Source organism: Hirundo rustica, chromosome 1 (genome assembly GCF_015227805.2).
Source record: "Hirundo rustica isolate bHirRus1 chromosome 1, bHirRus1.pri.v3, whole genome shotgun sequence".
NCBI lineage: Eukaryota > Metazoa > Chordata > Aves > Passeriformes > Hirundinidae > Hirundo > Hirundo rustica.
Window position 1 is genome coordinate 85,711,637 of NC_053450.1, and position 24,327 is coordinate 85,735,963.

At 40.2% G+C, this 24,327-nt stretch overlaps 1 long non-coding RNA gene across 5 annotated transcripts in view; it reads left to right on the forward strand.

Moving 5' to 3' along the window:
• LOC120755913 (uncharacterized) overlaps positions 1-24,327 on the forward strand; it is a 107,450-nt gene that overhangs the window by 5,758 nt on the left and 77,365 nt on the right. For 2 of the 5 annotated variants that reach the window (XR_005701929.1, XR_005701927.1), the window contains exon 3: positions 5,058-5,883. The exons of the other annotated variants lie outside the window; for them this stretch is intronic. This is a non-coding gene — a long non-coding RNA (uncharacterized LOC120755913). Of the gene's footprint in view, positions 1-5,057; positions 5,884-24,327 lie in introns of those variants that run through there. 5 annotated transcript variants of the gene reach the window in all.

Genomic DNA, 24,327 nt, shown 5'->3' on the forward strand with positions numbered 1-24,327 from the left:
CCACTGGAGCCAATGGAAATCACTCCATCAGCTTCAAACCGTTCCCTTGCTGCCTAATTGAATTGCCCTGCAAAAGCCAGATTCCCAATATTACCCAGCTAGTATGGTACACTTCGAGATGAGTTGTGATGAAAAGCACATCTGCTCTGGTGTCAGAACACTTTGCTTGTAGGGGACAAGCAAGCGCTAAAAATGATGAGGTTTGCTCCGCACCCAGTGAACGAGTCCTAGCGGTGTGACTCTGTGAGGGCTATCTTTTCTAGGAAAGTAATTTAAGGGATTGAAAATACTGATTATAAAATGTTGAGATTTTTCATGTGTTCCTAAGCAAGTATCACCTGTTGATTTTTGGAAGAAGTAGCCAGGTATTTTGAAAGTCCCAATATATATTTCTCAGTCTATTCAGACATCCAGATGACTTTAAAAACCTATCCCTACATTTCAGTGCTATGTGGGAGTTAAAACTTAGATAGATATATCTGTTGACCTTTTCCTGAAAACTCTAAAACACAGAAAAGTTTTGGGGGTGTGTTTGTGGGTTTTTTTTTTTTTTTTTTTTAATATTGCTTTTCAAAACCTGAAGTTCTATGAAGAAGAAAAAAGGAAAAGGAAAGGAAAAAAAAACCCCTTAACTTCAAGACTAAAGCTGAAAGATCGTAGAAATCCTTAATGTTTTGGCCAGTAACTCTGTACCATCACCTAAATGTGACATACCTAGTCAAAGCTTGACTAATTATGTGCAGACTTATGGTTCAGTTGTGCTCCTTGAAAGATGGAAATAACCCTTCAGAAATTCAGGATTGTATTGTCACGCGTATTAATTCAGAGTTGTCATTCCTTGAGGATTTATAATGCTTTACATAAGAATTATTTTTTTTCTGCAAATGTTCCTGCCCTTGAACTTACTAGCATTTGTGACAGATAGCATAAAATGAGTAAAACCATATGGAAAATGTTCTTTTATCAAAATATATTATTGTATTCCTTTTGATGTCAACATTTACTTGATCCTAGTAGTCAGTAGTATAGTGTAGCCCAAGCTTTGAAAGATGAGCTTAGAGTGGGAAAGCAGCACAGACAGCATTTTCTTCACTTTCCTGCCACATGCTGCTAAATATATGCTTCTTTTGCCTGCCTTCCCAGCCAGGAATGTCTCAGTACATGGGAAATATCACAGTAACAGGAACATACAGAACAATCCTCTCTCTGGGTGCAACCCCTATGTTGTGCTCCCAAACAAAGCTTTTCATGTTTGTTAACTTGCTACTCAGCAGCAATTGGGAAATGACAGATGCTGTGAGGGAGACCCCTCCTTGGGCATATTTCTGTAAAGAAAAAATGATGAGAAGGAGAGCCGTGCTCCTCCACGTGCCTCAAGGTGTCAGATACTATTGGGGCACTGCAGTCAATTTGGTGTGTTTATAGCAGATCAAAGATGTGAAATGAGCCAGAGATGAAGGCTGCTGAACCAAGCCCCCACCTGCTGCTGCCGTGTTGGCTGCACGTGTTGTCAGGGTTTACACTCAGCAGTGTGGGATGGATACTAATGCATGGTAGCTGTTGTGCTCAGCTTCTGTTTTCAGGTAACCTTCAGCGTGTGAGGGGTTGTTTCTTTCTGACCTTTTGAATCTTAGAATAGAAGAGTAGAATATAATAGAATCATAAAATGTCTTAGGTTGGAAGGGACCTTAAAGATCGTTTAGTTTCAACCCTACTGCCATAGGGAGGGACACTTTCTACTGAACCAGGGATCTCAAAGCTCCATCCAACCTGGCCTTGAACACTTCCAGGGATGGGACATCCACAACTTCTCTGGACAATCTGTCACTGTGCTGTGCCACACTCTCCGTAAAGAGTCTTCCCCTAGTGTCTAATCTTTAAACCTGCTCTCTTTCAGTTTGAAGCCATTCCTGTCCTGTCACTGCATGCTCTTGTAAAAAGTCCCTCTCCATCTATCTTGTCGCTTCATTCAGGTACCAGAGGCTACAGTTAGGTCACCCCAAATCTAGGCTGAAAAATCCCAGTTCTCTTAGTTTTTACTCATAGCAGAGGTGCTCCATCCCTGTGGTCATCTTCATGGCTCTCCTTTGGACTCACTCCAGCAGGTCCATGTCCTTCCTGTCCTTGGATCCTAGAGCTGGATGCAGTGTTCCAAGGGAGTCTCACCAGAGCAGGGGGGCAGAATCCCCTCCCTCATCTCACTGCTCTGGATGCAGTCCGGGGCATGTTTGGCTTTCTCGGCTGTGAGCGCACGTTGATGGGTCACGTCCAGCCTTTCCAGCACCTCTAAGTCCTTCTCAGCAGGGCTGCTGTTCATTCCCCAGCCTGTGTCACTACTAGGGTTGCCCTGACCCAGGTGCAGCACCTTGCACCTGCTCTTGTTAAACCATGAGGTTCTCATGGGTCCTCTTCTTGGGCTTGTCCAAGTCCCTCTGGGTTGGCATTCTGTCCTTCATGTGTGTCAGTTGCACCACCAAGCTTGGTGTCATCTGTAAACTTACTGAGGGTGCACTTCATCCCACTGATGTCATCAGTGAAGATCTTAAACAGTAGTGGTCCCAATATGGACCCCTAAGGAATACCACTTATTGCTGATGTCCCTTGGGACTCTGGGCCGTTGACCACAACCCTCTGGATGTGACTGGGTAACCAATTCCTTATCCACCTGAAAGTCCACCTGTTGAATCCACCTCTCCAATTCAGAGATGAATTCTGCTTAGCTACACCTACCAAAAAAGAAATCTGTATTGGACCCAGGGTCTGTATGGGCACTGGAACCAGCCTCCAGCATGGGAGCAGAGGAGGGCCTGGATCTCCTCACCAGGATTGCTGCTTGCTCTCCAGTGCAGCTGCTTTCCCGGGTTCCTTTTACTTCTGGATATGATGTTCCTGTTCAGGAGGAGACTATGCAGTGGAAATTAAAGATGGAAGATGTTTTACTTTGTGTCTGATAGAAAAGTGGTAGTTATAGTCTGCCACTATGCTGGCAGTTTCATTGGCTGTATTTCCACTTCTATCCCTGTTCTCCTTGTTCTCATCCTTGGAAGGGAGATACCCCTTAATCCCTTTGGGTCCACTTGATTCTCAAACTTCTCCAGGTACCTTTACATTCTTTCCTTGTAGCTTATATCTGTTTAAGTATTTCTGTCTGATTGGCTTGGAAATAAATTAAATCAAGGTTTCATTTCCTCGGTCTACCATTCTGCCTTTTTTTGAGCTGTGTGGGATTCATTCCTCCTCCTTATGTGTTTTCTCTTTTAGCAGCATCATTGCTTTTTGCTTAAAGGGTATTTAGAATGACAATCTCATTTGTGTCACTGAGATACAATGTGTGTTTCAGACACCAGAACCTTTTTCCACAGCTCCCCTCTCCCCCTGTGTTCCTGTCCCTGTGATAAAAAGGTTTATTCAGACAGAGCATCAGAATTGTAGTGGTGAGACAATTTTTAGTTTGGCAGTGCGATGGTGTATGGATTATCTAAGGGAAAAGCATGGCTTTGGAATGTGGCTAAGGCACAAGAATCTGTTTCTTAAACCTGACTTCTTGTTTCTCACACTCCCTGAGCTGAGCACATAGCTTGATTCTGTGCCTCACTTTTCCAACAAGCAACCTAAGCATAAGTAAGGATTCACATGTTTCACAAGGCTTAGAATGAAAGTGCAATATAGATGGCTCTCTTTCCAAATGAGGAGGTCCCAATCATCTGATCCTCCTATGGCCAGTTTTAGGTCCTACTTTGGCCAATTTTGTGACATTAAAAATCATTGAAATTAGGTTTATTTTTACTATGAGATCAAAATTGCATCATGAATTGTAGGGAGATGCATGAAAAATCAGGTGCAGTTCTTGACTTGGAATACAGTAAAGTTAACAATACTGGTTTTTGAAAAAATTGGCTATTATTCCAAGTTGTGCAAAAACTGTTAATAGATAATAATTTCTAGGCTTCTTTGGAATGAAGCTTGCTAAGGGCAGTCTCAGGCTGTCTTCTGTAGTCAAGCAAATTTCTTATTAAGAAAATGAATAGGAGATTATTGGAATTATTATATTGGAGTCATCAGGTCTTTTCTGGTAGTCCTTCAATTCCTCTCCCCACAGTGCCTGAAGCAATACTTAAGTTTCATGAATCTACATATGCAGAGAGAGAAATGAGATTATTGTGCTGAAGATCACTGTCTCCATAGAACACAAAGAAATCTTACACACATACACATACTCTGAGATGAATATGCAAAAAGAAAGAAGAGATGATGTCTTTCTGTAAATTAGTGTAGCTTAATTGAAGTCAATCAAACTGCTAATTTGATTTAGTCAAACAGTACTAATTTAGACCAGCAGCTGAGATTTTGGCCCTTACTGGTTTAATTTCATACTAATCTGTTTATAGCTTTCAAATATATGGAGCCAGTTGATTGCTAAACTGTTTATTGGGTGTGGTTCCAGGATTACAACAGTAATTATTTTACTGAAGCCCTTTATTTTCAAAAATGCATGTTTCAGATTTACATAATAGGACTAGACAATGACTAAGGGGCAAATTATACAAAGATTATTGCATGCTCTTACGCATGTGTTATGTTTTTATGACTCAGAATGGAGCTTGTTTGTGTTCCACCTTTGGACAGAGGTCTCTTTGTGGTGGGGGGGAACAACACTGTGGAGTACAGAATTACAAAAGAGTCTCAGCCTGTGGAATTCTGTGCCAAGACACGATGCTAGACGATAAAATATTACTTAAGTGTGAAGGTGGGGGACTTGGTTATGAAATGCCAAATGGTTTTCCATAGCTCTGCTCCCTCCATGTGGTGTTTATTGCATCCTTAGACCTGAGGCCTTCAGTGCTAATCCTCACTGCAAAACACTTCTCTTTGCTACCTGATATCAAGTGCTTGCACAGGGGCATTCAGAGTGGTATTTGGGGTGGTGTTTGCCTGGAATTACCCACTCTGAGTACCTTTTCCGATGCCCGAGGATGGTGCTGATAAGGACAGTGGCGTGGTGCTTTGAAAAAGCTCTGAAATGTTGTTTTTCCTCATCTTCCTTTGGTGTGCTCCAGAGAACAGTTTGCATCCATTTGATCCTCAGGAAAGCTGCCAGCAATCTTGCGTGAAGAGCCATTGCAGCAGGAAGAGTTTCACTCCAGCACTGTTCCCAGTGGCTGTGTTGGGATGGATGGATCCCAGTGCTCTGCCCTGTGTGGTCCTGCCTTCCCTGTGGAGCCCTGTCAGTCCATGAGCCAGGGGTTGCTGCTGGGTTTGATGGGTGCTGAGGGTGGGAGGACACTTTGAGGTAGGTTTGATACTTGAATGAACCTGTTCAGCCTGGTTGTTGGTAGGATATGCAGTCTGAAGGTGAAAGGCTTTAGACTCTTATCGTTTGAGCTGTGCAGCTTCTCTCCTGGCTTCTTGGTGTTTACAATAATTACCTTAATGGAACAGACCATCATCTCTGTGCTGTCATCAAGTGTGCAAAATGTTTGTTGGAGGGTTCAGGACTGCAAGATTTGCTTTCTTGCAGCCAGAAAAGAAATTAATGAAAACATTGCTCTAATAATCCCCATCCCTGATCTCTTTAATGCATCCTCAAAACTAAATGCATATAAATAATTACCTGGGTTTTGTAAACAGAGCTAAGTAGAAAGATACAACCCACTTTGGGTTCACCAACTCTGACAGCACTTCTTTTAAAAAAAGAAGTGTCTGTGAAACAACTTACTGTAACTCTTACAAGTTTGCAAAATGACCTCAATCTTCACAAATGCTTGTTAAAGAATTTTCTAAAAAGAGCAGCAACACCTGGAGACTCATTTATCACTGTCTCTGCCTACTGGCAATCCCACCTACACACTGAAGAATGACTGCTAACATAATATTTATGCAATAAACCAGCTTAAATGTGTAAAAAGAAAAGTCTTCTGTAGGAATGGCAGAGATTAAAGAAGTATTTGAAGTCATTGGTTATTTTTTGCTGCTTGATAAACAGGGAGGATTCTTTTGGTTTTGTGGCACAGTTCTCTTAAAAAGAGAACTTGGTATTCATTCTGACACAGGAAGGGCACCTAAGAGCAAGAAGATTTTCCTGTTATGAAAAAGTTTCTGGTTTTGCCTCATCTTCATGATTATAAACCATAGTTTCATCTTCTGTAGCCCAATTATGGATCTGGGCTACTGAAAATTTCTTGAAGCCATTTGTTGTCTCTCAAGCCTCTTCAAAAATATCCAAAGGTATCCACCATACATATACCAGCCTCATAAATCCTAGAGACCTTAAACTTCTTTAACTGAAAAATGGTGTGAAGACTTGTTGTGGTTTCACGTTTACTAAATTTTGGTCTTGGTACTTACTCTTTTTGTGAGAGAGAGACTAGGAGAAAAACAAAGCAAGCTCAACCTTAAAATTAACAAATAGTCTATTAACATACGCTAAAAGAATAGAAAAAAAGAAAGTTGGAAAAAAACTAAAATGGAATGAAACTTCAAAACCATTTTTCCCTCTCCTTACAAACTGTTCACTTTCTTACAAAACAACATGAAGAGACAAAACTTGTAATTTTCAGTCAGTTTCACTATCTGACAATAGTCTTCCATTAATTCATTAGGGGAAGAGTATCTTTTAGAGTCATGGATCCCACTGACAACTTAGAACAGTTCTCTTGTGGGTTTTAAACTGTCACAAAAACAACGGCCCGGAGAAACCTGCCTTTGTGACCCTCCCAGGAGCAGTTTCCCAAGCTGCTTATGGGTCTTAGACTTTTGCATACTGGGGTGTCACCTTTTAAAGATGAATAACTCCAAAGCAAAGGATTCTTCACTTCAAGGTACAGAGATATCTTCTCACTTCTTCACTGGTGCAGGGGGCTTCTCATCTTTATCTCTGTTCAAGCATCTTATAGGATATTACTTAGTTCATCACAAACACCTTTGCTTAAATCTACACACAAATTAGAACAATCATCTCCCCAAATGCATATCTTTCCCATGATTTAAAGGAATGGCTTATATATAGAGTTCATTTCCATGGCTCAAGTAAGAATGGAACAACCAACTCTTCAACCCTCTGTCCTAATAGTCTTTTCACTCTTGCTCTACTGACTTCATGCTGTTGCTCTTTATGTTCACTCTGTCTTTTAACTCTCTCAGAGAAGGGCTAAGCTCTGGAAGCTTCATGTTGCTAGGAAAGAGTTAAATCTGCTCGGAGTCCTTGTTTCTCTCTCTCTGTAGCTGGTGGTGTTAGATGTTCAAGGCTGAGCTGATGAGGGAGGAAGAACTCACGCAGAAATATTAGAGATTGGAGCATTCAGGCAGTCCAGAATCACAAAAAAATCCCGGGCAGGATCATAAATGCCTTCTCAGCCCACCCCCCAGTGTAAATCAGGGTGGCTTCGGCCCAAATGGTGCCCACAGCTCTCACCAGGGCCCAGCAGAGATCTCTCCCTGCTCCAGGGAAGTCCGAAGAAAGTAGCTGTTGCAAAACAGCAACCTCTCCTTCTCCCCACCCTGTTCTCAGGAGCCGATGGAATCCGGCCAGGCCTCAGGCCAGATCCCCCCAAAAAGGGGGGAGCAGCAGGCCCAGCTCGATGTTACCTGTCTCTCTCTGGCCAAAGGAAGAAGAAAAAAGGACCCACCTACAGGAAATTAATGGGGTTTTATATGGTACTTCCCAACATCACAGCCAACAATTTCAGTGGTCAGAATAGATTCCAGTATTCCAGCTAACTCTCTGATAGGTCTCTGTCTCTTCTAAAGCATTTCCCAGGTCCTGACCTGGAGAATTATTTTACATTTTTCTATAACTAAAAAACCAAACTGTACTAACACATGACAAGACTCCACCCAAGACCTAGGTTTTTCAAGTGTCCAGTAGCAGAGGTGTAAGGCTTATAGAGGAATCAAAGCCATGGGAAGAACTGAGAGCCCTGGAGGTTCATTTAGTGAGCGCAGGCTCAGGCCTGAAACATACAGAACTGAGTGAAATGATCTTGTGGTAACTTCAGTCAGTCTAGTAGCTTTGATTACAAGCGACAGTTGGGTTTGTAGAATACTTCTTTCTGCTTGCAAGCATAAGGCCTCTCTCCCTAAGCTTCTGTCTCTCCTGTTCAGTGTCCCTGTGCATGCAAATTCAGGAATGTTCATGGAACCCAAATTTTATCTTAAATCTCTGGGTCATGGACCTGTGGAGTTCTTAAACTACAAAAAAAAAAAACAAAAAAAAAAAACAAAAAAAAAAAACAAAAAAAAAACCAAACAAAAAACTTTCTCTTCAGATCTAGGAAGCTGATCACCACAGGACTATCACTTTATAATCATGTGTGATAACTCTGTTCGGTCATACGATCGTATCCAGTGCAAGTACATGGATTGTGTGAAGGAGGAGCAATTTGTATGCAGATGATCAGCAAAAAATGGCTCTGTCAGTGCAGAGGGAACGGCCACCAAAGATGAGCTGAGGGACAGAGTCTTCATGACCTCATGAAAGAGCTTGTGACTGAGCACATAGCAGCTACCCAAGTATGTTGCAGTCAGCAAGAGCGCTTGCTGATGGCATGATCCTTCTTCTGTGTGTATCATCTCCCTGCACACCAGCTTTGTTCAAAATGACTAAAAAGACTCCCAAAAACCTAAAACAAAGTACAATTATAAAAGCAAGCAAAGAAACCTCCCAGGGCATGCAGAAGTAACATATTAGATTTCTGCATCAAAGTTTTGACTAGGGGTAGTTTTCCCTTTAGTTGTGTTGCTTTTGCACTGTTTTTTAGTGAAGAACATCACTAAGTCAGCAGCTGATGTAAGTAAGTGTCTGGGAAATACTTCTTCAGAATAAAACCTTGTAACTTGTAGTGGATCACATGTATGAACATGAGTTGGGAATGATGTTTAAAAAGGAAAAATAAAAATATTGCCAACCTGGGACATACAAACAGGAATACAGCTGACAAGACACATGAAGTAACCCTGCTTCACTCAGTGCTGATAAGGCATCAGCTGGAGCACTGGAACTGATTTTGGGCTGTGCCTTCCTAATAGGATGTTAGCTCATTGGAGAGAATCCAAAGTGAACAAGGGGATAATCAAAAATCTGCAAAATCTAATGGTGAGAAGGGATGGAATGAATTGGGGGTTTTGGCTCAAAGAAGGGAGGATTTCAAAGGGAGAGAGAGTTTAATAGGGGTCCTCAAATACATAAAAAGCTCTGGCAAAGTGGGGACTAATTGGAACATAATTTTATCTAGTATTATTTATCTACACTGTTACTGTTCATATCAGCCTCTAATTGCATTTTGTTAAATAGTAGAGTAGAGATTTAGGAATAATTTGTAGCAGTAAGGGTAGTGATTACCTGGAGTACTAGCAGAGCTTCTGTAAGTGGAAGGAAATAGTTTAGAAAAGGTGGGTAAATATTTTTGAAGAAGGATGTAAGAGCAAATTCTTTTGCCTTGGAGCACCAAAATGAAGAAGTTTGTTAGATTGGTTTTAGTGCTGTTTGTGCTATTATTTTATAGGAAAGTGAAACAAGAGAGAAGATAACAAGACTGCTAAAGGCTTCTGATGATTTGTGCAAATTTTAAGATGCATTTCTGACACAGTGCCCTGTTTATAGACAGCATCATCATCATGCTACAGGATGGCAATCCACACAGACCTCTCTGATCGACCCAGCTGTCTGTAGGGGCTGGTAAAGGAAGAGTATCACAGGGTGGTGCCTGGCACAGCAAAGAAGATGTGGTTTGGGTTAGTCTCAGTACGTTGTAGCTCAGCCAGTTTTGTCTAGATCATCTCCATGTGGTGTAATTTAAGGGATTTTCTTTTTCCTTGTAAGAAAATAGATAAAGATTTGATTGAAACTGGTGGAGAAGAGATTGACTCGATACTGGCCATATGTTGCGCATAAGATGCTACTTGCAAGTGCTACTAGGAACTTCTGTGAAATGCATGGAACCATCAAATTAGTGCTTAGTGTCAGCAAATGCAGAACCTGAAACTAAGCAGCCTAAGGAACTTACCTTCGCTACTTTTCAACTGTGATATTAGGGGTAAGGAGAGGAAGAAAAATGTGATAAAAGTTAGGTTTTGATTAAAACAGAAAGAGTTGAAAATTTACTGTAAGAAAAGGTTTAATAGAAATCTATTCAAGTTTTCATTTTCAGGTAACAGTAGCAAATCAACTGAAAATGTTATGTCATAGTCCTCAGGAAGTGCAGGGGCAGGTAGCTCAGTGTACTCTATTATATACTGGAGTTCAAGGTTTTGGACAAATGTTTCTGCCCTGTGATGAACTACTATATGCCAACAGAAAGTGAGACCATCAGGTGTTATCAGAGAGGGAGCCTGGCCAGACAGTCTCATTGATAAAGGAGAATGCATACAGGTACCAGGAAACATAACATAAAGCTCCAAGTCATTAAGTCAATATCTGTAGTATTCAGACATAAGTGTTACCCTGGTTTTTCTGAGTTTTAATAGCCTTTTGGTTTTCATAAATGGAGTCAGATCTTTTTAGTTATTGTACAATATTAAAAGCAGTTCTACCTTTTCCCTGCAGATGTAACATAAACAAATCCTTTGTTTTTCATTCTCTGTCCTTTGTTTACATATTTCTAACCTGAAAACAATTGTAACTGATGGCTGGTCTGGCCAGTTGGCTGAGAGGTGAAAACTCTAAAAGCCAATCTTCTGCTAGACCCACAAATGTATAAAAAGTAAGAAATAAAACAAAGAGGCTCTCTCTCCGCCTGGATTCAGCCTTGAGCCGGATCGGAGAAGGACCTCTGCCCTGCGAAACCTCTCTCTCCATGTGACTGCTTTGTGTGTCTCGGTAACACATAAGTTGGGAGTTTTTTGAAAGATGTTTTCTGTAAGGAAAAAAATTCTCTGCTCAGCTGTAATGGATAAGAAAAAGTGAAGATAATGTGGCTGGTTTGTAGGGCAAAAGGCTTCTCCTGTGTGTCTGACCACTGTTTCTCTTTGGGAGACAGTAAAATGGGCACAGTGCTGCACAGCAGTTGTCAACTGTTCTGTTTATCTTGTAAAGCATACAGGCACTAGAGTGAGCTGCTAATCTTTTCAAATTTCTAAATTGTTCCATATCACACACCAATGATAGTGGAAATAACTACATATCACCTTTAGGTCTCTACTTGGCAGTGCCGAAGAGATGCATTTGCCTGGCCCAGCAGAAAATGCCGGATGGGTCACACCCATCACATGGGAGCCTGTGGAGGGTTAACCCTGGCCAGCAGCCCAACACTCACCCTGCCTCTTGCTCATTCCTCTCTTCAGTACGATAGGAAGAAGAAAGACTTCTAGATTGAGATAATGATAGGTTACTACGGAAAGCAAAAGCTGAGTGTGCAATCAAGGGAGACAGAGGAATTAATTCCTTACTTCCCATCTACTTTCTTCCTGGGAAGCAGGGTCTCAGCATGAGTAACAGTTGCTTGAGAAGGTAGATGCTGTGATAGCCAAAGACCACTTTCCTTCTTCTTTTCCCTGAACTTGCACATGCTGACCACAGCATTAGCTATAGGGAATATCCCTTTGTTCATTTGGTGTCTTGTCTGCAGCTCCTCCCAGTCTTCTGCCCACTCACAGCCCGCTTGCTTTGTGGGGAAGAGAGAAAGCTTTGGTGCAGTAAGCACAGCTGACACTGATGTAGATGCAAGAGCATGGCAGCACTGGAGTAGCTGTGAAGGAAGTTAACTCCATCCCGGCCAGAACCAGAACAGATCCTAAGAAGAATACTGGTCCTGTGGTCCAGTTCTTCCAGTGTTTGCGTCAAGGTTTCAGTTGTTTGGTATCACACTTACATGTTTTAATTTTTTTCCCTTTTTTTTTTTTTTGATGAGGTGTGGGTGGAGAGGCCTTGAATTTGTGCTAAAGAGCTATTTGCTAAGAGTTTTGTATACAAAATGCATTTGCAGGAAGCTCGAAATGTGATGAAATGACAGAGACAAAAGAAAACTTGCTGCAGAACTTGTCCCTTAAATAAACAGTTGGGAAATGCCAGATATTGAAACACTCAGTTTCTCCAGAGAGTAGAATAACTTTTAAAAATTATTATTTTTTTAATAATAAATGTTTGTCTTGCAATTCTCTGCATGTAGAAGAGGAAGGTAGCTTTGTTTTAACCTCAGTTTCTGTAGCAACACTACTAGCTTTTCAAATTGCTTGAGCTCTGGACATGATGAAATACAATTATCCAAAGGGAAGCAAAAGCATTCCAGGAAAGGTGATGTGTGTATGTTTCCACTCTTACGGCAGAATGGAGCTGAACTTGGCATTAAACACCAGCCATGTCACAATGTTATCCTGGATAATTAAGTGGTTATGGTGCTAAATGTAAGGATTTACTGTTTTGTTACTGTTTTAAACTCTCTAAAACAACTTCACTGTGGGACTGAGATGAAGCAATTTATCATATTTTGCCAAAAAACAGCAGAAACAGCCATATTTTTCCCAAAAGAGAGGTTTTGGTAAAACATCAGAGCATTTCAAATGTGTTTTTTGCTCATTTTTCCCCCTAACCCCTCTGAGAAGGTAAAGCATATATTTTAGCTTTTGTCTAGACTCTTTGGAAATCAATTATAAATAAGAAAATTTAAAATAAAACATGAGACTTACACATAGAGGGGGGAAGAAGGCTGGTGGATACTTAAGGAGCTAATGTAGGATTTCAGACTCTCTGCTCTGCCACAGGCTTCCTCTGTGAGCTTTGTCAGGGAATTCAATTTTCTTTGTGCCTCTGTGCTCAATCTGTAGATGGGATAAGAACTTTATTTCCTCACAATCATCGTTACCTGAGTGTTTTGTGGGGTGATGACTAGCAAATCTCACTTGTCCTGCTGAAACTGCTGCATTGCACATAGATACGTAAACAGTGGAAATATTTGAAGACTGTACTCACCTACGTGACAAAATGGGATCCTTCTTTTAGAGCAATTTCAGTTTGATAATGGGTCTTTTTTTTTTTTTTCTTTGCATGATTTACAATTTGCAGCAACAACAATGGGTGTTCTCAGGCCATTATTTCTGATGGAAGTATAAATGGGGTTATAATTTTAATCTCCTAAGAAAATGATGACAGATAGACACAAACATATAGTAACATTAAAAATTCCCACAGAATTGTAAGTCAGGTGTCATCTAGAAGAGCCCAGGAGACTGTGATGCCATGTTATTACAGGCAGACCTGGTAATGACACAGATAATTAAGACTGACTAACTTTATTCATTGTAAGATTTTTTTGTTGCAACTGCTGATAAGGTTGCCAAAGTTTAAACCACTGGGACTCAGATTTTCTGTGCCAGCTCTTCAGCTAAGATAGGATTTTGTTGTAATTTTTGTAACATTTAGTAAAAAAATGATTCATGATTCAACCATTTCTGGGAATGAGGTAAGGAGGAAAATACAGTGCTTTTGGGTAAAGACTTGAGTCTTAACTTGGAAAGCTGACCTGGCCTGAGACATATGTGTTTAATTGACCCTGTAAAAATATCAGATAGAAGAATGGGGATGAAGACAACCTGTGGCTGGATGTGAAGGTTAGAGAGCCTGAGGACAAAAAAAAAAAAAAAAGGAAAGAAAAGTTCTTAAAAATTTGACTGAGTCAAAATTGTCGTAGTCCTCCATTATCCTTCAGAGAGATGCCTTGATCAGCTCATACCCAACACAGCAACCAGCTACCAGTTATCCGTAACTCCCTGCTAAAATTGTGAAGGTTGGTTCTATAGGCTGTAGAAAGAGAACAGATCTGTGGGGTAAAAATGTTGAACTTCATATTATGTCTCCAGAAGCACAGCCTGTTCAAAGAGAGGAATGTACCAAAAAAATAGAAGTTGGGTTGAAAGCATGGAGGGTTGCAAAGTTAAGAGCTGAGGAGTTAGGGCATGTTTGAGTAAGGGTTATCAGTGCAGTGCTACAGCAGTGCCATGATGTATGTCTGTCCTGAAGTAATTTCTAATCACATAACTGCATGCTATTCTCTTCTAGTGGGTGTCCATCACATGAGACAAGGTGTGTAGAGGTCCATGGAATTGATTGCTGCCCTGGAATAGTCCATAAGTCAGTAGAAGATAAGCTTTAAACATGGGAAACCTTGCAAAAACATGGGGAAAATGTGTTTATGGGCAGGTAATGCAACATTAGGGGGCAATTTTCAGATACACCAGTATTTCAACTCTGATCTATATGATGGATGTAGGACAACTCTTCCTTTCTCAAAGGAAAGGTGCTCTGTGGGTATAAATCTATCAACATTTGGTTGCTGCTTTTCTTCTTTCCTACTCTTAGATGCTCTGATTAAAAACTACAGAGAAACCTGTGAATCCATTCATGAGTGCTGGTTTAGTGTTGTTCTAAGAGGTTGTGCTGGCAATTCTGGGTGCTGAATGAGGCAGAGGTCCTTGGGAAAATCAGCTATCATGCCACTGCAGAATGCAGACATGAAAGGAAGGCTGACATGAATTTGCACAAGTAACCATTAAGCCTGATGCTCTCGATCCTATTAATTTTTGCATCTTCATCTTTTCTTTAATACATTTTATTGTTCATGGTAATGAGAAGTTTTTAACATGATGTTGTACAATTGAATAAAACTCAAGAAGTTCTCTTCATGGTTAGGATTAATAGAATAATGTTAGTATAGCCTCAAGTGTGGCTTTTCAGCCTGCAAGGGATCCAGCTGTGGCTAAACTCCAGTTTCAATTGCATGTGATGGGGAGGTAGGGAGTGGAATTTTGGAGTGCCTCTACTGTTCCCACCTGTTTCATGCAGTGGTTTTGTGTTACATTATGCTGTGCATTAGGTGCCTGTTTAGTTGTAATGCACCCACTGGTGGACTCCCATCTGTGTATATGAGATCAGAATAAAGCCTCACGGAAAGCTTAGGAAAGCCACCCAAAGGGTGTCTCCTTACTCCTTGCCTTTATTACTGCAGTTTGCTCTGATGGCTTGTGCTATGCACAGTAGAAAAACACTGTGAGTTAGTCCTTCTCTCAAAGATTTTACAATATAAACAAAAGACAAAGGGCTACAGGTGGACACAGATCAGCAAGTGAAGAGCCGAGGACAGCTGTGGAGAAAGACAATGAGGCAGCCATTGCAAATGTAAGAGATCCTCTCAGAAAAATGCAGCAATGTGAGAAAGCCCTGCATTACTGGTTTGAAAACTTACTGAGTACAATAATGGAGTCTGGTCTCCTGGGCTGATGGCAGGCAGAGTCATTCTGCATGAGGGTGATGAGAAATCTTTGGTGAAGATTTCACAGTCTACTTGTAGCTTGCACCATGAAATAGCTAAAACCTCTGAGAGAAACAGCTGCTTCTCCATTTCATTTTGGAATTATTTGATCTTGCTGCAGCAGGCTAAATCCTTCTGCTGGCACGATGCATATAAGGGTGGTAGTCTTTTTCAGGAGCAATGATATGACAGACATTGAGCATTCTTGGTTTTGAGGCAGTGTACTACTGATTTGTGTTCCAAGAGGAATGAAGAAATGTTCACAAAAACGTGGCAAGCAGGGAAAAAAAAAGATGAAAAAGGGACAAACATAGATAATGGGAAAGGTGCTGTGAGAAAAAGGAGTGTGTCAGATCTTCAAAGAGGACCATGTTTTGTGAAAGATTAGCTTCTGGAGGTAATAGATTGAACATTTAATTTTATTTACTTTGAAGTCTTTCATTCATGTAGAAAAATGTTGATTCTTCTCTTTTTAATTGAACCATCTTTGCAAAAATGCAGGATTAAGTTTCAAAAATAAGGTCTATTGTAGTCAAACAAGTTTTGCAGACAAAAACATTACTCAGAAGCTTGCAAAACCTGGAACTGTGAACGCTTCACATGTTCTAAGTGAATACCTTTACAGTATCTCTTTTGCTTTCAGAGTACAGGTTCAGCTCCTCTGAATGGTTTTAATATGATTATCCTGCAGATAGAAAAGCTCTTTCTCTACTCTTCCTCTCTTTTGAATAGCCTGAGTCAATCAGGACCATGTCAGGTATTAGGCACTCAGCACTTATAAATGTCAATGTGATTTAGTTTCTCATATATTTTTGAGATTGGCATCTTTTTCTGCACCAAGGAGGACTGGCATGTATTTGTAAATATAATAAATTGAGTTGTCCCTGCTTCTGTTCCACAGAAATCAGTGGCCAATCTCATGACTTCCACACACTCAGGTACTCCTATAGAAAAGTTTGTTTTATTTACTTTTGTGTTCCATACACTGTCTTGAGCAAAGAAAACATTAGAGCTGCTGCAAGTGACCTGTACCACCCATCTGCCTGTGGAGTTATTAGAACTACCAAAAGTCAAGTCTCAATCTAGTGTGTGTAGACTTGGGGGCTCAAAGAGAGAAACTGAGCACATGGATTAATTGTTTCATAAGCAATCTCAAAAATTTTGTTTAGAAGATGGCCTCCTTCCTCAGTGCCTGCTATCACTGACCTGGGTTCTGTTGAACAAGTACTAATTTGTTCCTTTAGCACGTTCTTTCATCAACTTGACATACACCCTAACTTCTGGAGCACTGCAGAAATTACTTGTTAAAGTGGCTGTAGGAGGAGAGCTGAAGAAAGTAGGTTTGTGCTCCTCTTTGAGGCTTAAACAGAAAATGGTAAAGGAGGGAAGGAGATTTAATCCAAATTAGGCCTATTTTTTGTAAAAAAAATTAAATGTAATTTGATTAATTTTAATGTGAGAGAATGGGAAGTGAGAAAGTTTAGTTTCTTTGTTGAACTTCTTGCGGTTTTAAATTGTTACACTGAATTATATATGTACAATCTTTAGTATCAGTTTTAATAATGTATCAAACTGGATAAATTTGTCACATTTCCATGACAGATATAACCAGGATATTATTTTAAATTAGAATCAACTGGAGTAGTCATAGTTGAGAACAAAGTTCAAGAGCTGGAAACAGAGCTAAATACAAGGATGGAAGGAGGCACCTCACATGAAGATGCAAGAGAGAAAAGACAGGGGAATTATGAATTTGTCCATCTACAGCATGAATTCATCCTTTGCCTAACAATACATGTAATGTGTCTTTGTTTTTCTCTTCAAATATGTCATTGCTAACAAAAGGTTGAATGTGGTATCAGTCAGCAGGGTTGGAAGAGGCTTTTTTGCTCACCATACTTTCCACCAACGCATCTTTGCATATGGCTTATTTTGTTGGAATGAAGCATTCTGGATCTGATCCACCCCAACTATAAATCTGGTTGACATTAAGTGACTTACAGCATGGGTGTTCTTGATTCAGTATAGCTACTGGAAGGAAATTATTTGTTTATTTTTGACTTATTTTTCTAAAAAATGCAACAACCTGATCCTAACAGGGGGAGGGAAAGCACGATCCTCGACCCATATAAGTCAAATGCCTGGTTTGATTTTAATGAGTACTAACTTGGATTTGATTTCTTAGAGGAAGAAATTCCTTGGTAACCTAAGTTTCATCATTGGTTTGATTAGAGGAAAGTGTTTTTTTTTTCAAAAAGAAATGCTGTCTGCTTTCCTTCTCTAATGTGCTGTGCTACATTTCTAAGCAGCTCTTTAATTTCAACCATCTGTTCTTCTGCCACTACATCAACAGACAAGGGGAGGAAATGACTTCAGTTTTTCAGCTATATGTATTTTTTGATTAGTATGTCTGTGTAAGCAGCTATTAAAAGCAAGAAAGAACATAGAAATGTAGCAAGATATTAATACAATTTAACTAGGTCATCAAAAGAGGTGAGTTTTCCCTTAGCCCCAAAACCACCTAGAAGTCCTATTTAGTTTTAGAAGAAAAGAAGTGCAAGTTTGTTTCAGGAGACTTTAATAGCCCATATATGAAGAACGAGTCTAAAGATATTTATTTATACCTAATGAGGTGGTAGGTAATTGCACAACAGAAACTTCGACTGGTGGTGGAACGTTTCATACATGTTTCTTAGCTTCTGAGAGGTTATTTGATTAATATTAGCACATTAGATATTCTCTTTTTACTGTTTCCATGTACAAGTAAAGTACATGTGTAGAATCCCATGCTGCGTAGCAGGGGAAAGTTAAGTGGAATCAATTGAGTGTGTGAGCTCTGTGAAGGGTCGGGATGTGCAGCGATGCCTGCTGCTTCCTTGGGCAGTTAGCTCTGCTAGCACTTGCTCAGTGCATAGGTCAAGCAATCAAGACTTTTGTTGCACCCCTTGAGTCTCTTCTGAAGTCACTAGCTTGTAACTTGTACCTGCATTTTGAAAATTCATTAGTTGATCTAGTTAGCTCACAGAAATAATGCATTCAGTGGCTATTCTCCTTTATGTATGGGGAGGATGAGTGTATGCAAAATCAGTGTTAGGCAGGCTAAGACCTCTATCTCAGCCAGAATTCTACCTGGAAATGCAGCAACCATTCCTGGTGCTGCATGCCCACTCTCCATGTTGACTCTAATGGAGGTTACAGGTAGTTAGTTTGGGGTACTATATTAGGAAGCAAATTTAGGGATTTGAATTTTTCATAAAAACTAAATTTTATTTGGGTTTATTTGAGAAGGTCAAGAGGTTTTTCTGCCTGGCCCATAGACCAGTCTACTGATTGTCACCTATTTCCCCTGAGGAAAATGCATTTTAAACAACTTCAGCAGTGATTATCTTTAGTGGTCCCTGTTAGCCTTGTGAATTTACTGGTTTTGCTCATATATCTGTGAGATCTAAAAGAAACGAGAAGGCAGAAGACTGTACTATTTCTCAGTACCTTACAAAAATCTTTGCAGTTCACTGTGCAGTATTACCTCACTAAGTGTGTGGAGGTGAAGTAAGGTGAGCCTCACAGACCAATGACTTGCATACGCAATTAAGGTAAAGTGTCTGCAGCCAAAAATAAAGGGTGTCATCTGTGGTGACTAGCACAATATACCAATATACATGCAGAGTCAGTTTTGGAGGCAAGCAACCAGAACAGTTGCTGAAGGCCCTGAAACCTGAGGACATCCCTTCAGGTGGAGTTAAGAAATTATAAGTCATCTAATGTGGGAATGAAAAGAAGGGTAGCCTAGCCTCTGCCTAGAGCCCCGACAGGTAAATGGCTCTGCATAAATGTCTGGATCAATTAAATTGCTTAACAATAACTATTGTGGCATTGCTGCTTTTGTTAGGCTAGAGTCAGTTGTTACAGTAATGAGCATCACATACGGTTTTAAATCCTGACATTATAAATTACCTCTGGTAGCAGCCTCGGGCTCAATCCAAAGTGGGACTTTGATGCTGCAACATTGAGTGTTATATTGCTGAGCTTTTATGTGGCTGGCCCAAGGTAAGCAGACACCTCTCTTAAGTGCCTTGGCCCCATACAGGTATGTGGGAAGAGCAAGATGCATCAGGATCAAGTGCTCAGCTTTCTATTAGGAAATGCTGAGGATACTGTGGGATCTTCACCTGCACGTAGCTACCTGTTACACCCTCTGTTCCAAAAACAGAGCTTGTCTTTCTCTTCTAAAACATGGCAGAAGAGTAGGTGGGGGTGGCCTTTTGAACAGGAGCCTAGTGATTAAAGCACTCCCCCAGGTTGTGGGAAATCTCTCTCAGTTATTGCCTTTGCCCGAGGGAACTCAAACTCACCTCCCAGAGAGTTTCCTAAATAGTGTGTCTATCTCTTCTCTGCAGTGCAGATACTGACCCTGCTGTGGGATGAAAGAGAACTGAAAGTGAACTAGGCAAGAAACCAAAAATAAGATAGTGCTTTCAAGAAGCAGAGTGACTTGTCTCTCCAAGGGCCATTTCAATCAAAATGCCTTTGCTGTGCATAAAGTAGGAACTCGAGGTCAAAATTTTCTTCTCTTTGTTAAGAGAAAAGCAAGAACTTTCCCTTCCAAGTGAAACAACTCCAATAAAAAAAAAAAAAAGGAAAATAGCATATACTTCAGAGGCTGGGGGGCTTTCAAAGCAGATGCTTAATGTGCATTTGAACTCTCTAGGGTATGGCAGTGGCAGGCAAGTTTATTCCATGCTAGCAGAGTGATCTGATGATTGAACTGAAAATAATATGGTGGCTGTATCTAGAAAGAAAACAGTAGCTGCTACTGTGTGTTATGTTGTGCCTGATGTGTAGGCATGCCTGCAGACTCTTGATGGATCAAAATAATGAGGAAGAAGGAACAGAAGAATGACCAATTTTTGAATTTTGCTTGGGTAGATGGGAGATGCTCAGTGCTGTTGAGGCTGGAGCGCTTTGTGGTACGTGGAAAAGCAGAGCTTTAGGTATCCTGAAAACTGAAAATTCCTATGTGGAGGCACATGTACAATACAGGTAGCAGCTGAATTGGGGGTTATGGATCCACTTGAATGTGGATGGGTGGAACTTAGGCATTTTGGTCCATTTTGGATCTATATTCTTGTCTGTATCTGGTAATTTTAGTTACCTTTATTACTGTTTAAACAATACCATTATGTCATGAGTGAATTTGTACCGTAATATTTGGGGCACCTAAAGCAGTGTAAGCTAGCATTTCCTCATGATGTATTTCTACACACACTCTGGAGTCCTCAGAGCAGCCAGTGTTGGCAATGTTACACAACAAGTGTTAATAGATGGATGTGTCTTTGGGCTGTCTTAGCAGGATGATAATGTTTGTCTGTAATTCAGTCGGTTCAGTAACCTTCAGCTTAAAGTCCACTGAAAGTTGTACCAAGCTGATGCTATGAACTTAACATTCTGTCCTCATCACCTGGCTATGTTAGGGCATTGCCACTTCTTTCAATCCAGTATCTGAATGCAACCTGAGTGAAGGCAATGACACCATTGAAGAGAAAGGGCTGGGCACTCTATTTAATATTGAATAGTGTTATACATATAACCAAGTAGCTAAATCCACACCTTTGGCCCTGTCTCTATGTCATTATGTGATAACCTGTCATCAGGTAGTTTGCTTCCTATTGCAGTGAGATTTTGGGAAGTGGAAAAATGTAGATAATGTCCCAAATATCAGTGCTACCTGGAAGAAATATTTCTTCATTTGCTGTAACTAGAAATTTGTATTGATTTGATAAGATGAAGCTTTTAAATGGCCTTTAAAGCATAGTTGGGCTGACAATCCTTTACAAGTAGGGCTAAGCAAAAATAAGAATGGTTTCTCCCTATGAAAATTTGCATTTAGTTTGAGCTGAGAAAAATAAGTATTCAATTCTCAAGGAACAAAAAAGGATTCAGGGAATGGCAGTTCAAAATGTTAAGTTTCTGGTAAGGAGATTACAATTTCTCAGGTTCTGAAATGAGACAAGGATATTGTAGCACCTTCATCTGTGTGGAATTCAACTGGCTAAATTTCTGATCTTCTGACGTAGACAACCTCCACTGTGTGTGTGTCCTAGTTCTGGCCAGGACAGGGTGAATTTTTGCAGTAGCCAGGGGGGGCATGGCTGGCATATTCTGTGCCACCTCACATAACTTTCCAAGGGTGGGGAAGGGCTCCATTCTGAGTTGGCACACCATGGTGGAGGAAGTGGTTGGGTATTGTCTAATTTTGGGGGAGTTTCAGTGTGAATTGTTCATTTCTCGTACTCTCTGTCATTAATATCTTTGCTCTTACCGTTCATTTTCTGATGTCTCTGCTGTCTCCAGTGAATTATTTTTATCTTAACCCATGATCTTTACCTTTTGTGCCTTCAGTTCTCCTTTCCATCCCACTCTAGCAGCAGGCAGAGGGGAAAGGGGGGGATCATGTGAGTGACATGGAGAGTCTCAGTGGGAGCACTAAACTGGGGAGTATCATTCCTAAACCACAACAGTATGTCACTCTGGCATCCCTTATTGTCACTGTGCAGAAAGACTCTTTTCTGCAATGACGTTCATTTCATGTTATGCAAACTTTCAAATAGGTCACACTCTAGAGATGTGGCTGTCCGAAGTGATCTGAGATGGATCCTACCCCATACATATTTGCTGTTATCCCACAGCCATGGAGAAGTACCTGTCCTGCGGTGTAGGTGCGGTTATGGCTCCAATAGATCAGTCAGAGGGAGGGACTATGTTTCCTAGCTGGAAGTGTTCGCTGACCAAAATTACAGATAACTGCAGTTACAGATGAGATGGTAACTACAAAGATATCTTCTTTTGGCAAAACGCTCCTAAAACAACCACGATCCTGCCTATCTCGTCAATTTACCATACCAAATGTCAGACTACAGGGCACTAATGAAGATTCTGCTTAAGCTGTTGCTCTTTGCATTCCCTGCTGGGTCACACCACCTTTTTTCCCCTTCTTTTTAAAATTTACAGTGAAGAGCAAATGAGGCTGTTCTGATGGAAATTTTCTGAGAAACTGTCATTCGTGTTAAAATTCATGAAACCTTTAAAAAAAATACTTGGCAGTTGTCCACATAATCTGAGAAAGAAAAGAAAAAAATGGGTAACATGATCTCACAAATTATTGTTCAGCCAAAGCCAACATTCTGGACTTGATTTGAAATTTTTTGTTTCCCACCAAAATTATGACATACACTACCTTGCATCCTCTTATGGTAAAGGCTCAAACTCACCTCCTTCTTGTGGTTCTTGTATTTCTGAGTTAGTGAACAGCTTTCAGGCACGTGTTTGTATTTGTACGAATCTTTGATAACTATAATTAACAAATATATTTGAAATATAGGATAACTTCATCAACAAATACCCTACTAGTTCTGTTAGCTCCTTTTAACCCAAGAATTGCTTTTGAAGGTTGGATCTTTAACATAATTCTGTTTGTGAGCTTGTAGGTAGTTAAGTGTGAATGCATGTTGGGCAGTAACAAGTTTATGATTATGCTTTACATTCTTGGAATAGTGGCTTTATGTTCACTTGAATTAAGATATTGGAATAGAATTAAATATTATAATTATCTCTACACTGATAATACACAGACAATTACAGTGATGCTTGTCCAGACTACATATTCAGGAATATTCAGGTACAAATTTATTAGTGGAGAGACTACCACCTCCTGACAACAGGCAAAGCCCCTCAGAACTGGGTAATTCAAGTTAGCCAAGGGCATATGTAGACTACTCTTGATCAAGTACATCATAATTAAAAATAATAAAACACAAATACATTTTTATAGGATTCTTGTGTGGGAAAGCCTTTAGGCATTGCACAAAATACAACCAAAACCAAGAATTTTGTTTTCCATTAAAAACTGCAGAATACCCTATTGAAATTGGAAACTGGCAAGAGAGCAAAAAATGCCTGCTAAACAGCTAGCAAAGCACAAAAGATAGAGCAATCACCCACAATTCATTAGATTTCTCTACATGCCAACTGCTCCTGACATCAGAGTGAGATTTTTTTCACAACATCAGCGGGAGAAAGATCAAGCTCAAAATGAACTGTAGGAAAGGTCTCAGTGAGGGAATAATGGCAGCAGTGCTCTCAGCTGTGCTTGTACAGGTTGAACTAAAAGATGCCTTTTCTGTGCCAATGGTAGCTGGAATAATGATATTGCCATCTTTTAGAATTTAAACTTCCTTTTGCTGGAGAAGGATGATGATATGGGGGCCCTCTGTGTTGATGTTTAGACCTAGGCTGAAGACTGAGATCTGTATTTGAAATATCTTGTGGTGTAAAAGAATTCTGTACCATTTCTTTATGGGTTTCCTTGATGTTCTCCTCTTTGTACGTATTCTGGCAAACTCTTCTTATCTCAGCCAAAAGGTGATCAAAATAACCTTTGATATTTTTTTTTTTTTTTAAGGGAGTTTTTTCAAATCTGCAGAGTTGATAAAAATGTGGGTTTTCAAAAGGTTTGGCACAGTGAAGATACAACCACCGTTTGGGTGGATTGAAAGCGAGCTGAACTGCTCAAAAAATGTTGTGTTACTTTTAAAATGTCTGCAATTCTTCCCCGGGCTTGTAAATCCTCATTTATGTAAACCACAGTCTTTTGTGGTGAAACTGTTGTCTAACAGAGTTTTTCAGCTTTGTAATATGCTGTTTCTCTCTCAGTTTTGGGTGAGGATATGGTCTGAATTACCATGTTATCAAAAAACACCCCCACAAATAACTTTCACTTCCAGCAATCATAAACTGCATAGTTTTTCCGATTTTGGCAGACAGCACCTTCACAACATTGCATACTAGATCAGATCAAAGCTAAAAAACCCGATTGCTGCCATGAAATAAAAAGGAACAGATATCACAAAGCTGGTATTTGTTCAGTTCAGGAAGGGAGAATAAAGATTCCAAATGAATTGGAGAATAAAAGCACAATCATTAAGAAGGGTGGCCTTTGGTGTGGTCACCTCTGTTAAGATTCAGTCTAAGAGAACGTTGTTGTTGCCTCTACTTGTTCTGTAATGGCCCCACCCTATTCATTTCTGTAGAAGAA